This window comes from Nelusetta ayraudi, unplaced genomic scaffold (assembly GCF_046127955.1).
Source record: "Nelusetta ayraudi isolate G7.1 ecotype Tasmania unplaced genomic scaffold, CSIRO-AGI_Nayr_v1 ptg000007l, whole genome shotgun sequence".
In the NCBI taxonomy this organism is placed as follows: Eukaryota; Metazoa; Chordata; class Actinopteri; order Tetraodontiformes; family Monacanthidae; genus Nelusetta; species Nelusetta ayraudi.
Window position 1 is genome coordinate 1,873,629 of NW_027466057.1, and position 18,980 is coordinate 1,892,608.

The 18,980-nt window shown below is 47.8% G+C and overlaps 1 long non-coding RNA gene across 2 annotated transcripts in view; it reads left to right on the forward strand.

Annotated features, from left to right (window-relative positions):
* LOC142883118 (uncharacterized) overlaps nt 1-18,980 on the forward strand; it is a 60,678-nt gene that overhangs the window by 22,476 nt on the left and 19,222 nt on the right. For both annotated transcript variants that reach the window (XR_012925991.1, XR_012925992.1), the window contains 3 exons: nt 2,590-2,707; nt 9,952-10,046; nt 18,630-18,703. This is a non-coding gene — a long non-coding RNA (uncharacterized LOC142883118). The remainder of the gene's footprint in view (nt 1-2,589; nt 2,708-9,951; nt 10,047-18,629; nt 18,704-18,980) is intronic.

Sequence of the window (18,980 nt, forward strand, 5' to 3'; positions counted from 1 at the left end):
GGATTCAAAACACCACTTTCTGATGTGCTCACAGTCAGGATAAGGCAGCGGGTTTAAAGCTGGATGTAGAATGTTAGCCTGTTACATCAGCCATAAATAACCGCCCACACCTGATGCTGTCCTCATTGACTGCTGGCTTTTTCAGTTCAAAACACAACCCCTGGCTGGCAGAGATGAGAAGAAGAAGAAGAAGAAGAAGAAAAAAATGGCAATGTATGTGTGCGGCTGAATGATCCAGAAAGTAAAAGATGGAGTTAAAAGAAGAAGAAGAAAAAAAGCTCAGGAGCGGCATCAGCAATTAGGAATCAATACATCTCATCATGTGGAAAGGCGTTGACGTTTACTGTTTGAGCATTACAAGACGTACAAGCAAGAGTTCAATTAAAATGTTGGCGATTCGACAGCAGGGCACCGTTGCAGGAATACCAACAGCACACGATAAACATGATGTCAAAGGTCAGCTCCACATTACACGTATGTGTAAAAAAACAACACCCTTGGTCCACACAGGCTGGGTTACAAAATGTTCGTGAGGCGCATTTAAAAATTTGCGGCCACATCCATAATTAACGGACTGGAGCGCACGCTGATATTGTTGATACCGAGTTTTCGGGGGTTCCTATTGCTGCTCCACCACTGAGGCTTACAGGCAACTCGCAGGAAAGTGCTGGTTCTGTTTTGCTTCGTTTGATCTTTTCATGGCTCAAACCGCAACCAGCCTGCACAGCTACCATTGGGTGTGGAGGGAAATGTCTTTTTTTTCCTTCTGTCTCATCAAAAAACCCTAATTAAAAAAAAAATAGAAAAAGTCTATCTGGGACTATTTTAATACCGACAGTGGGCCCGCCGGACCCTCTGCGTTATTAAAACCCAGGGTGCAGAGCCACAACCAACTCCCAACCACCCAAACAACATGCTGTACGTTACGGTGAATAGAGATAGATAGATAGATAGATAGATAGATAGATAGATAGATTTTATTGTCATTGTGACCTGCACAACGAGATCAAAAGTGCCAAAACCGTCAGTGAAAAAAAAAAAAAAAAAAAGGCAGTTGCAGGGTAAAGAATCGGGCAAATCTTAGAATAGCCTCCTTTCAATATGTGTGTTTATGAGGGGCCGGATGCCCAGAGGAGCCGCGTGAGGTGCAGACACAGACACGGGCTGCAGCGGTGGCGGAGGAGAACTCATCTGTTCCTCGCCTCTTCGCTGTTCCAACACTCATAATGCCCACGTCCCCTGGGTGGCATTGCTTTTATAATAGCCCGCAACTATATGCAGCGCGCGGGGAAGGGGGTGGGGGGTGGGGGGAGGATACAACCTTGCTAATTCTCACCCAGACGGTGAAAGAGAAATCCGTGGCTCGCATTTCCCAAGTTCCAGCGTGGCCTTCTTTGTATTCAGGTACGGCCGGCTTTAAGTCGGCAGCTGCTGATAACTCCTTGACACAAGGTCGCGCATTATAAGCCATTAAAAAGCAAATGCAGGTGTACGTAATCCACAGGCGAAAAAACAACACAAAAAAAAACAGGCGCACTTATGCTTATGCTTATGCTCATGCATATGCTCGTGCGCAGCAGTTTGCCGGGGTCACGGCGGAGTGATGTACGCTGACCCGTTTCATCTTGCTACTCGCCTGGGGGTTTGGAGCAGCCGGGGTCACTGACATGATTATCCCATTATATTAGATAAAATACAGGAGACGGAGCGAGAGGAGCGGGACGAGAGAGAGAGAGAGAGAGAGAGAGAGAGAGAGAGAGAGAGAGAGTAGCAGCAAAGAGAAAGGGAATATTAAAAAAAGGCTCAGGCGTGTGGCGGCGTCTCCAGGTAGCCACACTAAAGAGGGATGTGCGGGGGAAAATACAATGGGCTCCTCTGTGGCTACTCAGACATTCAAGCTCTGGAGCAGGTGTGTGAGCGCGTGAGAGAGAGCAGAGAGAGAGAGCAGAGAGATGGGATGAGTCATGAGTAGAGACAGTGAGATGGGAGGATTTTAGAGTGAACTTTGAGCGAGTATCATATATTTTCATCTGGCCTCAGGGGGGAGCCGACACCGGCTTTCTACTTCATTGTCAGCCTTGACACAGTCAAATGATTGGCTTTATTCACTGATCTGCGTAGAAGATGTGTGTGCATGTGTGTGCAGTCTTGAACAGTCCAGGGTTCTGGATTCCTGCTGACCTTCCACCAAGGTTGAGCAATGAATGTGTTCTATCGATGTATTTCTTTTTTTAAAAACATTTTTACTCCCATTGAGACTTCTTAAAAAAAAATGTAGCTTCTTATCACACTTTAAGAGTTGCTGTCATGTTGCGAAACCTTTCAATTTGTTTATTTTCTGTCAAGTTTTCAAAAACCCTCTGCTATGATGGCAGGGATCTGCAACATGGCGTGTATTTGTGGTTTAACTGAGGTGACGGTAACCTGCACTACCTTCACTCATCTTTATCTGTTTTTTGTTTTTTTAAAGCGTGTATTAAGTAAAAAGACGTGTTTGAACAAGGATTTGGTCGCTCCAGAAAGTTTAAATTCCATCAGTTAAGCATCAAACTGTTTTTTTTCTCCCCCACCTCTGTGTATTCTATCCAGCTCAGGACTCCCAGGATGCACCTGTTCCATGAATAAAACCTGAGGGAGAGAGAGGCGCTGCTGAGGGAGGGCTGGATTACAAGGGTATCAAGTTTGGAGCAACAAATTTGATTTCAAGGTGAGTTTTTTTTTTTTTTTTTTTTTTGGTGCAGAGCTTCTTATTGTTCACCTGAAAACATTTTTTCTGCTCCTCCACCACCTCCCTGCTCCCGCTCTGTATGGAGGGAGGCGGGATGTCACGGATAAGATCGTCACAAAGTCTGACAAACATTTAACTTTTTACAAAGAGTCCATTCGCACGGGGAAAAAAAGTATCTTCCGCACCCGCAGAATCAATGTTTTTCGCGGTTGGAACACACAAGCATATGTCAAAAAAAAAAAAGTAAAGGTCAGATTTAAAAAAAATCATGCATCTGCACTGCACTTCCTTTGGAAAGAATTCTACGAAAAAGGATAAAGCAGCACACTGGAGGCTCCTTACCCTGTGGCGTGTTTCATGAAACACAGAAACGCATTTGTCTCAATGTGACGGGGGGGGGGGGATGAGACAGGAAGAAACTGGCGAACCCAGTTCATCACCCACCTCTCTGCTGTGCTGTGCTGTGCAATGGAATGCTGTTGAAATCCCCAGAATCCCATGAATTCTCTGCTGCTGCTGCTGCTGCTGCTGCTGCTGCTGCTGCTGCTGCCGCCGAATGGCCACAATATAAAACAAAGGAAAACAGAAAATGCCTCCTCTTTCACTGTACCCTTGAAACTCCGACCCTATTGGCTGCTTTCTGACGACAACGCAGCCAGCAGAAAACACCCCGCTAGTCGATTTTCTCTCCCAACGGCCTTCACCTGACAATGAAGTCTGACATCTGACGTGTGTGTGTGTGTGTGTGTGTGTGTGTGTGTGTGTGTGTGTGTGTGTTTGCTCAAGGGCAGCAGATAGAGGGGACAAGGAGGCGGCGGCGGCAGTACAGCGGAGACAGGCTGTACAGTATCCCTGTTATTTACGTATTCATTCATTTATTAATGTAGCCAGCAGCGTCGCTGCCATGTTTGGCACGTTGCTGCGACACGTTGCAATCAGCGCAGCCGTCACTCAGCGCCAACAGCCCTCAGCCTCGATCCCCTCTGCCGGCCCTGAGCAGAGGAAAAGTGTCAGTCGACACGGCTGACGATGCGCTGACCCGCTCACGCAGCCAGCAGGGCGGGATAGCGAGCCAGCGCGTGCACGTCTCGCGAGCGGCGAGGGGCACTTGACCGGCGCTGGAGCTGCTGCGTAAGATCTCCGTCCATTGATTCATGATAATGAGCCGGGCTCGAGAGCGCCATGATGGAGAAGCAGCAGAGTGGAAGTGGAGGAGATGCAGTAAGCAGTGTGGCAAAGTCACACAAAAAGAAAAGGTAACTTTGGACGGGCGACACAGTGGTTAGTGCCGCCGCCGGGTTCGATCCCGGGCCTGGGACCTTTCTGCGTGGAGTTTGCATGTTCTCCACGTGTCTTGGTTGGGTTCTCTCCAGGTTCTCCAGCCTGTTACCACAGTCCAAAAACATGCATGTGAGGTGAATTGGAAACTCTAAATTGTCCATAGGTGTGTGTGTGTGTGAATGTGAGTGGATGTCTTTTTCTATGTGGCCCTGCGATGAACTAGCGACTCGTCCTGGGTGTAACCCTGCCTTCGCCGAATTTTGCGAGGCTCCAGCATCCAAGCATGCAACCCTGAGTGCAGGAGGAAGCGGGTATAGAAGATGGATGGATGGATGGTAACTTTGACCTGCGGCGGTTGGATTTGGTTCAGATTTCAAGCGTGTGATTTCACTCATCCATCTAGTTCAAAAACAAAGAAACAGCAAAAAAATTGGATTGTTTTGGATTCCAGAACAAAATTGTCCTGCTTTTAGCCAGATGAAACCACAGCTGCTCGCTGTGCCAAATAAATAAATAAATAAATAAAATATTCCAGAAGAAGAAGGAATAAGCTAAGCTGCTTCCAAAGAGAAGAGTTTAATGCTGCAGTAGTGACATTTTTTTTTTTTTTTAGAATTGGATTTTATTTTCAAAAAAAACCCCAAAAAGCCGTGGTTTTCACTTTACTTCTGACTTCCTCCGACAGGAGTTTAGTTCAACCCTGCGGTGCACAGCGGCCAGCCTGGAGGCAGCCATGTGCAGCTAATGTTGCCTCTTTCACCAGGACGCAACCTTATTGCCTCAAAATTGTGTGTTTACGTGTTTGATTCAACTCAGTCTGTTGTTACAGCTTGACACAGCTCAGGCCTGCTGTCGGACCTGTCGCACTGTGACCGGCAAAAAAATAGTAATATTTTTCCTCTACAATCTTTTGCGTGTTTTGAAAGACTTGTCGTCGTGGTTGAATGTTATAATAAACGTAGTTTTTCCAACATGCTGTAAAAACAAAGGAAGAGGAGCAGAGGGAGAATGAAAGAGGTCGGGGGTGTGTGTGTGTGTGTGTGTGTGTGAGTGTGTGTGTGAGTGTGTGTGTGTGTGTGTGTGGGGGGGGGGGGTGCGAATTAGTGAAAACAACAAAAAAAGCGTTTCATGTGGAAAAAAAACAACAACACAGGCCATCTGGTGCGCTGGAATTACATTAGTGATGCACGTGCGGCTCTCGTGCTCGTCGCATCAACGTGCAATCTGAGGCAGGGACGCTTCACGCGTTCCTGATCACTCCAGCAACCTTTGCAGTTGATTAGGATGGCGTGGCCGGCATGCGATGGTTGCCGCCACTGTGCAGATGTGGTGAAGTGGGTGGGCATTAAGAAGGCCGGTGGGGGTTGGCTGGGGGTTGGTGGCGCTGCTGGGGAATCACGACTATTACCTCACATAAGAGTTCTCCCACTTTTCCATTTACCCGACATCTCATGCACAAATGATCCAATACAAAGTGTAAGTGCAATATTCCAAGCGAGGCCTCGGCGAGATTAGTGAATGGTCGTCGCGGGGAGGCGGGGGGGGGGGTTGGACTCCGGGACTGCGCCAAGGACTCCTGGGCCTATCCGCACGCAACGTGGCGCAAAAAAGAAAAAGAAAAAAAGTAATCAGACGCAGGGCACATCTTTCTTATCTCCGACTCTGTCCTAACAAGCACATAATTGCTAATATCTCTGCTGAGCTGCAGGAGGAATACCCGGGAGACTGGCTATGTATATACACACCGCTGGCGGAGAGGGAACAGGGCCGGTTGCCATAGGAACAAGGAAGCGCTAATGTGTCAGGTGGAGGAGGAGCCGGAGGGATGAGGGGACGGCCTCCGCGGCTTGTAAACTCCCGGAGTTGTGTCCTCGCCACAAAACTTCCCCGGTTGTTCCGCAGCGGCGGCTCACTGCGGCCGGACGTGATTAGACGTCTGTCGTGTGAAACTGATGAGGGAGCTATTTAAAGGCCACCACCCTCCCTCCATCGGTTTTTGCTCGCGGCTGCAGCGACCGTTGTCCATCTTGACTGTGACTTGTGGGACTCGGTGACATTTTTCCGGACGACTCGCAGCTTTCTGGAGTTTGTCAAACGTAATGGAACTAGTCTGGACTTGTCCTGCGCCGCCCAAGGCATCAATAAATAAACGTAATCAGCGGAGATTCTTTTCAGAAACAATGATGAGGTTGCACACAATGGTCCGCAGACCACTGCCCCGGGCGTTTTCATGGGGGAAATGTTTTTTTTTTTTTCCTTTTCCTCACCAAAAAGACGCATAACTTCCCATTGAGGCTCACAGCTGAGGCTGAGTTTGGCAAATTAGCAGACTCAGATAATTTTGCCTGAATTCCAACTTCTCATGCATGCAGTGCCGGATTCTCCAGCAAGATTACTGCTATTTGTTTTCCCCATTTACACACGTTTGACAAAAAAAAGGTAAATTTGTTATTTTTTGTGAGTCTCTCATCTTTTCTAATTTCTGACGTGGAGAAACCTGAACTCTTCCTCGCTCCAGATTTTAAACTGGCAGCGGCATCGATAGCTTCAAAGATTTCCTCCCCCCTTTCCTCCTCACTGCTTGCTCCGTCCATTAAAGGCCTTTTCGGCCTTTGCAAAAAAAAAAAAAATAAATTAAAAAAAGCAGCTAAACATCAAGATGCAATTTCTTCCCATTTATTTTTGTAGATGATTTTCTCTCGGGACCCAACACTGTATGTTCACGGCTTTTATCGACGTTAATCTCAATAAGGAAATGCTGCACACGGTGCCTGAAACACAGAGACGTTAAAACAAGCGGAATGGCAGGATTCTGAAACGCAGCGAGGTGTTTTATCATATTTGCGTTCGGTCCCGGGAGCCTCCCGGACCAAGTCAAGCCATTTAGATAAAGTGTTCTCTGTGCTCTTCGCACGACCCACGGCCCCAAAGAAGATTAAGTGATCCTTAAACGTGGTGGTACAGTTGTTAATGCGGGGAAGGAATGGTGTTAGCTTCGAGTGAGTTCATTTATATAACAGGAGGGGGTGGGGGGGGAAACTGCTGAAATTAAAGACACAGTGAGGCCACTTGGTGGACCGAAAATGAGCCTGCCGACTATTTATTCTACTTCAGTAAAGGACTTTTGAGGACCTGTCAGCTTATGGAAGATGGTGCACAGTGTCGCATGCTGTGTCCCAGTTCGGAGGCTGCTGGCTTCAGGGGAACCCGGCCGCCGTGCTGTGCTTGTGTCTGCAACTGGCTCCAACCCCAGTTGTGGCACACAGTTGCGATGTGTTTTGAAAAGACGTCACTGTGTTGTGTGTGTGTGTGTGCCTTCTGTCTGTGTCTGTGTGCGATCTGGTTTCTGATCAAATACGTGCAATGAACCTCTGCGAACCTCGCTTAGCGGAGCAGCGTTAGCGCTGATGTGCACCGTGTCAGGTTGTGCTGCCCACACTGTGCAGCGGCATGTAAACTGGAAAGCTTTCGCGCATTTTTGCACGTCATTTAAGCAAAGATCTAACGCTTGAGGGCCGCACTCACTTCACATCCTGAAGGAGCCGTCAACATGGCTCACATCTACTCCAGCAAAAGGCTTTGGAATTACGCTGAAAACCCGATAAAGAGAAAGATCTATCAAATGGTACGAGGCCAAACTACAATACCAAACTAAAATAAGTTTTTTTTTCTCTTCCCGTCTTTTTAACAAATGCTTCAGGGAAAAAGGAGTTCTATATCACTGCAATGAAGGGTTCCTTTGTGATTGTCTGTCGCCACTCAAACACAAGAGCTTGAAGGAAAACAGGATCTTAGTTTTCAGTGAAAGGCGGCGATAGAAAATGAGTGGATGGGTGGGTTTTCAGTGAAAGCAGGTTGCGCACGGTCCAATCAGGCTCATCACAGCCCATCAGGCCTCGCTGGTCGCCCGCACTCTAGCAGGCATGGGGCCAAGCCTTAGAATAACCAAGGTTAAACGTTAAATTGCAGGGTTTCGCTGAGGGTAACGGTTGAACTCGCTTTGCTTTGCTTTGATAGATTGGCACAAACCGCTGGTTTGAGCTGCCACCACCACAGCGGCGGCGAAAACTTCTCTCCGTGCAGCCACAGAGGAACGCCAGAAAACCAGCCGCTGTCACAGTGGACAGTGAGAGTGTGTTCTCTGCAGAGAGACGGTGAGCCAAGCACCGAAAGAAAGCCTCAAAGAAGGAGGAATGGAATGAAGTAGTTTAGAGAATGAAGTTTGAAATCTGGCATTGAATCACCCTGAATTACTCTCTACGCAGACGATCTGTTGATCTGTGTTTGCTTATATTTGCGTGTCATCAAGTTTTTAACTAAATTTGTAACTAAAATCAAGGTGAAATCACCCATACACACATACACTACATACATACATACATACATACATACATACAAAATAAAAAATAAAGGTCCACAGGGATGCAAACAGAAAAAGTGACATAAAAGACACGAAAACAAACAAACAAACAAATAAAATAAATAGATAGATAGATAGATAAATAGATAAATAAATACCTGCAATGAACTGCCGACTTGTCCAGGGTGTCATCATGCCTTTGCCCTGTGACAGCAGGGATAGGCTCCAGCAGACCCCCGCAACCCTGAGTTCAGGAAGAAGTGGCATTGAAAATGGATGACACTATGTGTCAGTTTACACAAACACACTAGCGAGGTTCCTATCAGGCGTCGCGGTCTCGGTGCTTCACTGGATTACAAAACCGGCGATTTTATGATGTCCACCACTGCACTGCGGTGCTTTGTGTGTGTGTGCGTCTGTGACTGTGTGTGTGTGTGTGTGTGTGTGCGTGCGTGTGAGAGAGAGTCTGCGGCCATGCGCGTCCTTCCAGCTCTAATCATACTTTGACGCCCGGGGCCCTTCTTCTTCTTCTTCTTCTTCTTCTTCTTCTTCCTCTTCCTCTTCATTCGGTGGCCCTCCCTCCTTCCGCCTCCTCCTCCCCGCTGCTTCCGCCTCGCTCTCTGCTCTCTCTCGTCCGTCTCCCTCCATGGCGGCGTCTCAACAGGACAGAGAGCCGCGGGAGGCCGACGGCCGCGCCGTCTAATTGAGTCTCAAACAGGTTGTCTGAAGCCCGCTCGCTGCTCCGTTCACACCGAGAGGGACGCGGAAGCCATCCGCGCACTTCAAACGCCGGCGTTGCTGCTGCTGCTGCTGCTGTTGTTGTTCTTGTTGCTGTTCGAGTATTCAGTCACACAACACCGCCACAGATGCTTCCCGCATCTGTTTATTTTTTATTCTTACTTTTAAACAAAGAGTGCACGTTAAAATTCTTCTCTTGCGTTTACTTGCAAACACAAATGAGAGGGGAGGAGGTGAGAAGGAGGGGTGTGGGGTGGGGGGGGGGGGTTTTGAAGGTGAAGTTTAATTAACGTTTTAATCCAGCGGCACAGATCCCAATGTAATTCAAAGGGGGAGGACAAAGAAATTCAGCCCCGATCAACAAGGAGTTTGGTTTTTACGGAGCAGGAAAAAAAAGAAAGAAATACTAATTAGTATTAATTCAGTGTGGCTCCATTAAAATGGATGAATGTTACACAGAGGGACTGCCTCACTGAATCAACAGGTCACGTTTTATTCAGGCCCTGTTGCTTTTAGCCGTCGTTGGGTCTCTTTGTTTTGGTTTCCTCTGGCACGGCTGTGTTTGCGGTGCATCAGTTCACGGTTTACGCTAATCACCGAACCTTCAAACCAGAAGCAACATCCCGAGGCGGCTGCGATAGGCTCCTCCTGTTCTGCAACCCCTGACTGCAGGATAGCCAGTGATGGATGGATTGCATTGTCTCTATCGTTTGGTAAATCCACTGGCTCTTCCCGCTGTACCTTTACCCCAGTGGAGCCTCGAACAGAAGCACCGTGGCTCACGAAACGGCTGGAAGGTGTCCAATCCCAGACCTTGAAAAGCTCCAATCGGCTTTGTTTCCAGCAGGACGGCGGCGCTTCGAGAAGACGAAGGCTGCAACTCAGATCTAGGCTTCAGAGGGCGATCAAGACGAGAGGAAGCTGCTGAGGCCACTGAGGGTGAGTGCCAGTTCTGTGGACTGATTGCCTGCATGTCTTATCATTGCCAATGAGCTGCAGGAGCTGATATTAAAGGAGGATAACCCAGATGCAAAACAGTTCCTCCATTCCTGGTGCCCCCATTATATTCTCCTCCTATTTCTCTTGTGTGTATGCGACCTGTTTACACTGCCACCTTCTGACCACTTTGCAACCTGGATAGATCTTGTGACCCGGTAATTCATTCAGCCTTTTGTCCCTGATTGCTCGATTGCTCTCCCTCTGTCTCTATGTTGCTGACACTTACGTTCTGCTTGGCCGGTTCTTGACTCACTTCCTCCTTAATGATGTCAGCATCTTTATTGTGTTGAGTCACACTCTTTAAAATTAATAGTGATTGTAATGAAAAACTCCCATCATGCAACATTTGAGAACCAGGCTAACTTGGTGTTGTCAGAATAAAAATACATTGCCCTGCACCAGTGTGACATCACCGGTAACTGCATCGCCACAGTGTTGCAAGTCAATGCAGTCTATCTGCATGCCATGCAATGTCACATGCGCACTGCAAACAATCAGTGGCAGCCTTTCACATGTGGCCCTGTGTTCTCTGCAGGACGGAGAACCCCAACAGTTCTCCTGCAAGAGCTACAACTGATGAGGAGCCTCACGCGCTCACGGTTTTTACAAATGATGCCACTGCAGCCTAATTGTTTCATTGGCTCGGATATTTTACTCTCTTGCCTCTTTGCGTCATTGCCGGTAATAAATCAGTGCAGATTCCCTTCTTTTGCCCGCTAGATCTTCTTCACCTGGTGTTGGGTGAAGAGTCCAGTTCACAATCGCCACCAGACAGCGGCGATCAATCCGGAAAGCGTACATTTCATTTACCCCGAGCGCGATGTGCATTTTTATGTATATCCATGTCGACGTTCGCAGGCGTGTGAAACACGGCATAATGTCAACCTTTGTGCCGGCCCGCTCGCTAACCACTGCGGCAAGGACCGTGACTGGATTCTGTCTGCATAATGGCGGGATAATTAACACCTTCACCTGGCTCCTGGTTTGTTTGGGGATTTTTTTTAGATTTTTTTTTAAAGCCTAATTAATCACAGAGACGACGTCTGGATCGGAGTCAGCGCTACCGAGCGTGAAATTACCTTCTCACAGAGACTGGGGCTCAAACATCCATAAACAGCAATCCTGCCAGCCCACTCTCTGTAGCCCGACCCCGCCATTCCTTATCGCAGCGTACACAAGAAGGCCTTGAATGGCGGGGGAAGCGCGGGGGAACGCGGGGCAGGAAGGTCCGGTAGAGGCGGTAGGCAGGGAAGACGCTAATGTCTAAAGAAGGAGATCCGGGGAGGAGATCTTCTTTGTGATGTTCCACCACGTGTTGTGATGTTTGCTTTTTTTTTTTTTAACTGCATAAAAATAAAACCATCTGCCCCGGCCCAGGTATGTGGAACACCTACTCTGACAGCGCTCTTTGGCTAAAATCGATAGCTTTGAAGTTGTCCAACGCAGACGGGCGGCTATCGCATCGCTCAGCCGGTGCCGAGCGCGGCAGCTGCAGGCCCTCAGAGCAGCGGCTGCTGCTGCTGCTGCTGCTGCTGCTGCTGCTGCTGCTGCTGCTGCTGCTGCTGCTGGTGAATCACTCAGGACACCCACTCGCCTAACCTCACCCCCCTCTCTACCTACTTTACCCCGCCTCCCCCACTCCAACCCGCCCACCCACCACGAGACGCCATCGGCATCAACCGACTTTGTACTTAACCTCACACATCACAGCTAACTCGTACATCAATGTGGTGTTGAGACGGCGGAGAAGGCATGTGTGCCTATTCCTGGCTGTGTAGGAGTGGAGGGTGGCTGCCCACTGTGTGTGCGTGTGTGTGTGTGTGTGTGTGTGTGTTGCTGAACTTGATGGAGGTGGTGTAGGTTTCATGGACATGCTGGAAGTGCCGTCTGTGGTCCGTATTTAGAGCTGTGTCACGTGCAGCAACGTGTTGGAAACAGACTTTTCTATAAACAGGGGAGGACTTTTATCGTGGGGGGAGGAGGGGGGAAGGGGAGGACAGTGCACTGTGCATGTGATCTGGATGAAACGTCTATCAAAGCCTTTTTTTTTTTTAAGCCTTTTCAAAGGGCATTTTAAAGGATATTGCAAAAGACGTGGACATCATCCGAATTGACAACGTTCCTCGTTCAGAGGTGTTTGGACCACTTGGCCCTGCAACGAGCTGACGACTTGTCAAGGCTGTGACCCTGCCAAGTGCCATCACCCTGAGTTGGCTGGGGTAACCTCTAACGCCCCCTGCAGCCCTGACTGCAGGACAAGTGGTGATTTAAAAGAATATTTTTATGCCTTTATGCCTTCTTTGGGTTGAGGTATTGATATTAAACTGATTAATTTAAAACAATCAATTCAGAGAGAACAAACTCCTCAATTCTAAGTAAGAGGGTTTAGGACACAATGCATCACTTCACAGTGACGCAAGTCTAACTCTATTTTCATGAAGGATACATTTTAGCTTTATTGACTCAGACCACTTCAGCCTTATCCAGTTACGCCCCGGCCGCCGCTAGAACAAACTGCGGTAACCTTTTGGTTCGGAATGCGCTGCTGTATGACGGCGTACACAAGAGAATTGTCTTCGCTAACAAGTGGAAATTAAATCTACATCGAGAAAATTCTGCTGAGCGCTGACGATGTCATGCCGGGTCGAGTGCCTCAGTTCACGGAACTATTCGCACACAATTACTGGATGTCTTCGCGGCAGGGTTGAGACAATAGTTATTATGATAACAGGAAAGGCTGCTGGGAAGAAATTCAAAAATCCCTCTCGAATGGAGGGTTGGAGCGAGCAAAGTATTTCAAGCAGAGGCAGAAACAAATAAAAACAAACCGTCTCCATGCTTCAGCTGGAAAAGATCCACTCAGTGCGCAAAGAAGAAGCAACGGGGGAAAAAAAACGCCGCCTCTGGTCAGAGGGGACTGCCAATCTTCCGTACAAATTTTGTGATGAGCCCGAGTGTTTTTGCCCGTCCTGTGGGAAGTGGCACACATAATTAATTTGGTCTCATCAATTTTCTGTTGCCACATGCTGCGAGACTGGGGAGGCGCAGAGTAAACAAACATCTAAATTACAAGATCCAGACGTCGACGTTCCCAGGTAGTCCACGCGGAATAATCCCTTGAGACGTGCTTTGCACGTTCACGTGTGCGCGTGTGTGTGTGTGTGTGTGTGTGTGTTTCTTTTTTGGAAGAGAAGGAAAGCGCCTGCTATTGCTGCTGCTGCTGCTGAGTTCCCAGGGAAATCAGAGCACATATACGGAGAAAAGAGGGAGCGGAGCGGGGGTACAAATAAATACATTTGCCGAGAACGGGGAGGGGAATTAGGAGCGAGGAAGCATGGGAAGTTGAACAAGGGAAGAAAGAAAAGCTGAGGTGGGTGTTTTTTTTTTTTGGAAGGGGTGAGGGGGAGTTACGTGTTTTGATGGCAGGCTGCTCGCTGGCAGCTGACAGAAGGAGGATGCGGGCCGGATTCCGGGCTGCAATCAAATCCCTATAAAGCGAGCGATCGTTCACTCTGGCAGCCAGCAGACGACGCAGGCATTGTCTCACCGCACACACACTCACACACAAAGACAAACACACGTACAAAGAATGCATACAGCTGCAGTGTGAGCGGGCTGGAGATCTTTCCACCTGTGACGGGTGTTTTTAAGAGGCGAAGGGTTGTTTTGTCTCTCGTAGGCCGCGATCAGTAAACACTTCCGTAGCGATCGTCGTCTGACCGCGAGGTCTTGCAAGTTCGCTTCTTCAGCCTGACCATGTGCTTCTCAAACATGACGCCAGCGTGGGGGTGATCAGCTGATGCTTTTACCGTGAAGGCAACAGAGGGAAATTGGGAGGGATCAGCTTCTTTGTCTGGCAGAGTCTTGATCATATAATAATAATGATAATACATTTTATTTGTATAGCACTTTTAAGAAAACTCAAAGACTGCACTTCATAGGGCAGTTATAAAAAATAAAATCAGAACATACAAAACTGCAAGTAAACCAAAATTCGGGGCATATAAAATTACAAGAAATCAAACGGACCTAAAAGAAATGGAAGGAATGTAATCTGTTCGTCTTGGGGAAAACGAGTTGAACCACTTTTGGGCACATCGCCAGCCACCAGGTGTGCGGGGGATCTTGGAAAACATCCCGCATAACGAGGACAGCACAGATGTGTCGTGCAGGATGTGCATCGCGATTTCATAATGGGAGATAAATACCAAACTGTGCAAGCAGGTGGTTCGAAGTAACGGGATAAAGTGGAGCAGAACTATCGCCCGGGCGTACACACACACACACACACACACACACACACACACACACACACACTTTAACTCCTTTGTTTGCGTTGGAGTCACACCGAAGCGTGCGCACGCTCATGAGCACACACACACACACACACACACACACACAAAAATCACTGGCTCCATGTCAGAGTTGATCAAGAATTTCTTCCATCTCAGTCTGCACCAATACGCTGGACGCTTACCTGTGCACTTACTCCACTCGAGGGCGTTGGGGAGAGAATCAGCGAGCATGGAAACACCCAGTCAGGGAAAAGAAAAACTCTCATTGACTTCGCCGGGCCTCTCAATGCATCTCCCTCAAGGTCCCGCTGTCCTCCATGCCGCTGCTCTATATCAGGCTCCCATCCTCCCTCCATCCCTCCCTCCCCCTCTCTGCCTCCCCCATGCAGCTGATGCAGCGAGTGCAGCAGCGTGCGCTAATGGCTCGGTTGGTCCTGGACGCTGGCGCCACAGGTTGACGCTCACACCGACTCTCGCTCGCAGCCAGATGGAAGGACGGACCACCGGCTGATGGATCGTCTGACCGCCGTCATTAGGCTCCGCTTTTGTCACAGGCGGCGGGCGTGCTTTGCACCACCAACCCGTTCGATGGTGATGCCTTCCAGACATGAGGAGAAACTGAGGGAGAAACAGTTTCAGCGTGTTAGCGACAAATTAAACAAGTTTTTAAAATAGCGGCGGCAGCGGTCGGAGGGTTCGGATGCAGGAAGGGCAGAGGACGTGTCAGATGGATGGAAGGTTCAATGGGTGATCCATCAAGAAGGCCTCTGATTGGGCGGCCTTGACTTCCAGGTGGGCGGGGCCCCAAAAGCCACCGAGGTTAACCAACAGCAGGCTTCTCTGTACATCTGACACAAATGACAAACATTCTGGGCCCGAAACCTGCGTTCGATTAACAGTGAAGTAAGCAAAGCAAAACAGAGACTGCAAATAGACACACAAATGGAACCACTCAAAATTCGAGTATCACACATGTAGAAGTACTTGTTCTTAAAATTATGCTTAATAAATATTTCAGGCTTTTTTTTAAAAAAAATCAGCATTATATGGGATCAGACAAACACTATCCTAAATGTAATTTTGAACTGTACAATAGTACTTTTTACTTGTGATTGACTGCTGAAGTGCAAATTGTCCCGAAACAATCACTTCAACAAAAATGTAACTGTATTTTTCTGCTGAAGCAGGTGAGCTAGCAGCAATTAGCCAGTTTGTATGGAAGAGGATGATGTTCCCAACCCAGCACGCTTTTGTCTTAAAAATTTGAAAAAAAGAAAATTGGTAAAACGGGTCATACAGTAACGTACGTTTCTATTTTCTCCCGAGTATCCAGAGTTTTTGGTTGGGATTAACAGCTGCTGATGCTAATTTTCCTGGTCGGGCGCCATTAAGAACGGAATGCGGGATCTTTGTTGGGCGTCACGCCCTGCGCGAGCCTGCTGTGCTCGATGCTGCTGAATGTAAAATCCCCGTTCAGCGGAGGGATTTGGCAAACAGCACGTGCCCATCACGAGACAGAGGCTGCAGTAAACATGTTGCCCGTTGTGCTGTTTGTTTTGAAAGTTCTTACTTGGTTATTTATTTTTTTCATCAAGGGCACGTTTCTCCCGTCGGCTGATGGGCCTTGGCCTCTTCGCCTCGTGGACGCAGTGACACGTGAGGTCACGCCAACATCTGCTGTCGGCGAGCACGCGGCAGCGTCGCGGCAGCCGCAGGAACTCTTTTGAAAAGAAACCTTTGAAAGAGGACGGGGGAAAAAAAAATCTTGTCTCTTTTCCATAGACCTTTTTTTTTTTTTTTTTTTTACCGTTGAAAGATAAGGAATTCTGGGCCGTGGAGTTGGGTTGGGCCATCCGTCTAGCTGTCTAAAGGTGCCGCAACCACGACGCTTCTATTGTCGCCTCTGAGAAACGGTTTCCCGCTATTAGCATTTTTATTGATGCTCCAAATTGCAAATGGCTCTCCTCTCTGTCTGTCTTTGTCTTTGCAATGCGGCGGAGAAAAAAAAAGAAAAAGCCTCATTTGTTCCAGCAGACCCCTGTATAAATCATCGCGGCAGTGAAGAGAGTTGGACTCATCTACGAATGAAACATCGGGGCTGCAGACAGTTTTATTTCAGTCTCTGGTGCGTGCTGGATTCTAAAGAACTCGGGTTAATTCTGAAGTGGAGAAGAAAAAAAATGCCAGACAGAAAGCCGACAGATTTCTTTTGCGGCGATGCTTTTCTTAAAGAAATCATTTTTGTTGTAGCCTCGCAAAGGCAGCTGGAACGCTGAGATTTTGGCGCTGAAATCCGCCACGTCCGTCTTGCAAAGCTCCGGGCCAAAGCTCTTTCTGTCGCTCTCAAAGTGTTCCAGAAGCAATCCACGGCCTGTAAGCTCCGACAAAATCAGCCAGCTGCATTGAAAATAGCAGAAAACGGCGGTGGCCAGGTACAGGTAGCGAGTGTGAGGCTAGCCGGCGCTGAAGAGGTCAGCACGGACGCTGCGGTCGAGGATGTTTCAGTGGAGCTTTTTTTTGAAAAACGAAGAAGAGAACTGGAGGCAGTTTAAATTTCAACTGATTTGTTTGCCCGAACATTCGTATCAGCGCAACAATTGAGAATGGGCCTCCCTCTTCCAAACGTTCCCTATATATGAGAGGCTTTTCACACATTCCCAGCGCCAATGTGTGAAACGAATCCAGCGGATTTCTGGATGTGACGTGGCGGGTTATTCCCTTTGTTTGCCCCAGGTCAATAAGAGGTCGTATAAACAGTGCTTACTGAAGCTGATGCAGTAACAGACGCATCGATTCCGTTGCTGTTTGCTTCCACTATCAAAGCAGCCGTGAGCCAGTAAGCAGCGGAATCTTCATTCCACACGAGGGAGGAATCGCTTTAAAGTAGCACAGCGTCCGAATCGCATCCTTTCAGTCCTCCTCTTTGTGAAAAAAATTGCTTTTTTTTTTTTTCTTTTTTCTTTTTTGCTCAGAGTGTGCGGCGGCACGGGGATGAAATTTCATTGTTTATGTATTTATTCATTGTGGAGCAGGGATTAGTGACTTTACAAGGTCACTCAAACTGCCGAGTGAATGCGCTATCGACTGAAATGTAAATATGGGCTCACGCTGGGCTCCAGTCGCGCGGCGAGAGGTGCGGCTGTCTTCATTGTCCTTCATTGTCAGCCGGAGAGGCCGCCAGTGTTTTCCCTTAAACTGCTGATTAAGTCGCTCCCGCATCCATCACGGTCCGGGGGATCTTGGGAAATGGAAAAGCAGAAAGTGAGATGTTGATATTGATTGTACGATCTAAGACAGAGGGCACCTTTCAGTTTATATTAGATAAAGTGACGGCCATACAAGAAGTCCCCTTACAGCTGTATCCTGGTACGGAAACTAAGTGGATGAAAAAAAAAACAATTGTGTCAAAGCACTGCATGGAATTTTGAGTTTGAGCCACAAAAGCAAGTTATTATGGCTGTTCAATTAAACCTCTCCTTTTGAATTTGAAGGTCATATATTCATGATCCCATCTTCATTTCTCACAATGGACTGCAGTGAAGCAGACTGACATGATTAAATGATGAATTGTATTAAAGATAAAAGATCCAGGAAATAAAATAGGAAATGCACCATTAGCCCTGTGTTTGCAACCTCCTGGTAAAATACAAGACAGTGTTTTAGCTTCCTGTTAGTGGAAGGAGCTCAGACCCCTGGCTGAGGCCTACCACCGTCACTAACTGCCGTTGGTGACATCACAAAGGAATGGGTTATTTTTCACTTGACAATTTCTTCAAATGCAAAAATGTTCATAACAAATTCACTTTGCCAGCAACGCTTCCTTTTTCTGCTTTAGTGACAAATGCAAGAAGCAGAATTTCACTGACACACTTCATTTTGACCATTCAGCTTGGCTTTATTTCTTTCTGCTGCATCGTTTTCATATTTCTGTTGACCTCAAAAGATAAACAAGTATTTGGTTTTTTTTTTATTTTTATAAAGAGCGACAGGTTCGAGGACTATCAAGCCGCCGGTTAACTTGACGGAGGTTCTTGGAAAAGGTTATCCAGGCGGGTTCAAAGCGACTAGACAGGCTTTTCCTCCGTCTCTGTCCTCGCTTTCCGACCGCCGCCGTGTCAAATGTTGCCCAGCTTCTCATCTCCTCGCAGCATCTTTCTTCTCTTTCATCATCCGTTTGACATCCGCACGCAGGGGGTAAAACTGTGTCATCTGTCTGTCTGTCACACAGAAAGGTCGTTAGCGGGCAGTAGAGGTGGTGGCGGCGGCGGCGGCGACAACGTCGAGGACGAAGGACACTGCAAGGTAATTTTGAAGTGACCACACATCACACTTGAAGGTGCAGCTGTCCGGAAATAATTCAACCCGTTTGTTTTTGATTCAATAACTTGAGAAAACTACCTGGAGGAATTATTCGCTGTCGGGGGGGAGGGGGGATGCTGTGGAATTGTGTGTTCTTTCCGATCATTTTATTAATATCCGTTCCAAATTCCCAGCATGTAAAAATGATCAAAATACCTTCAACAGCTGCTAAATTGGCCGCCTGCTGAGATGGTTCCTCAGATACTGTTCCTGAGGACGA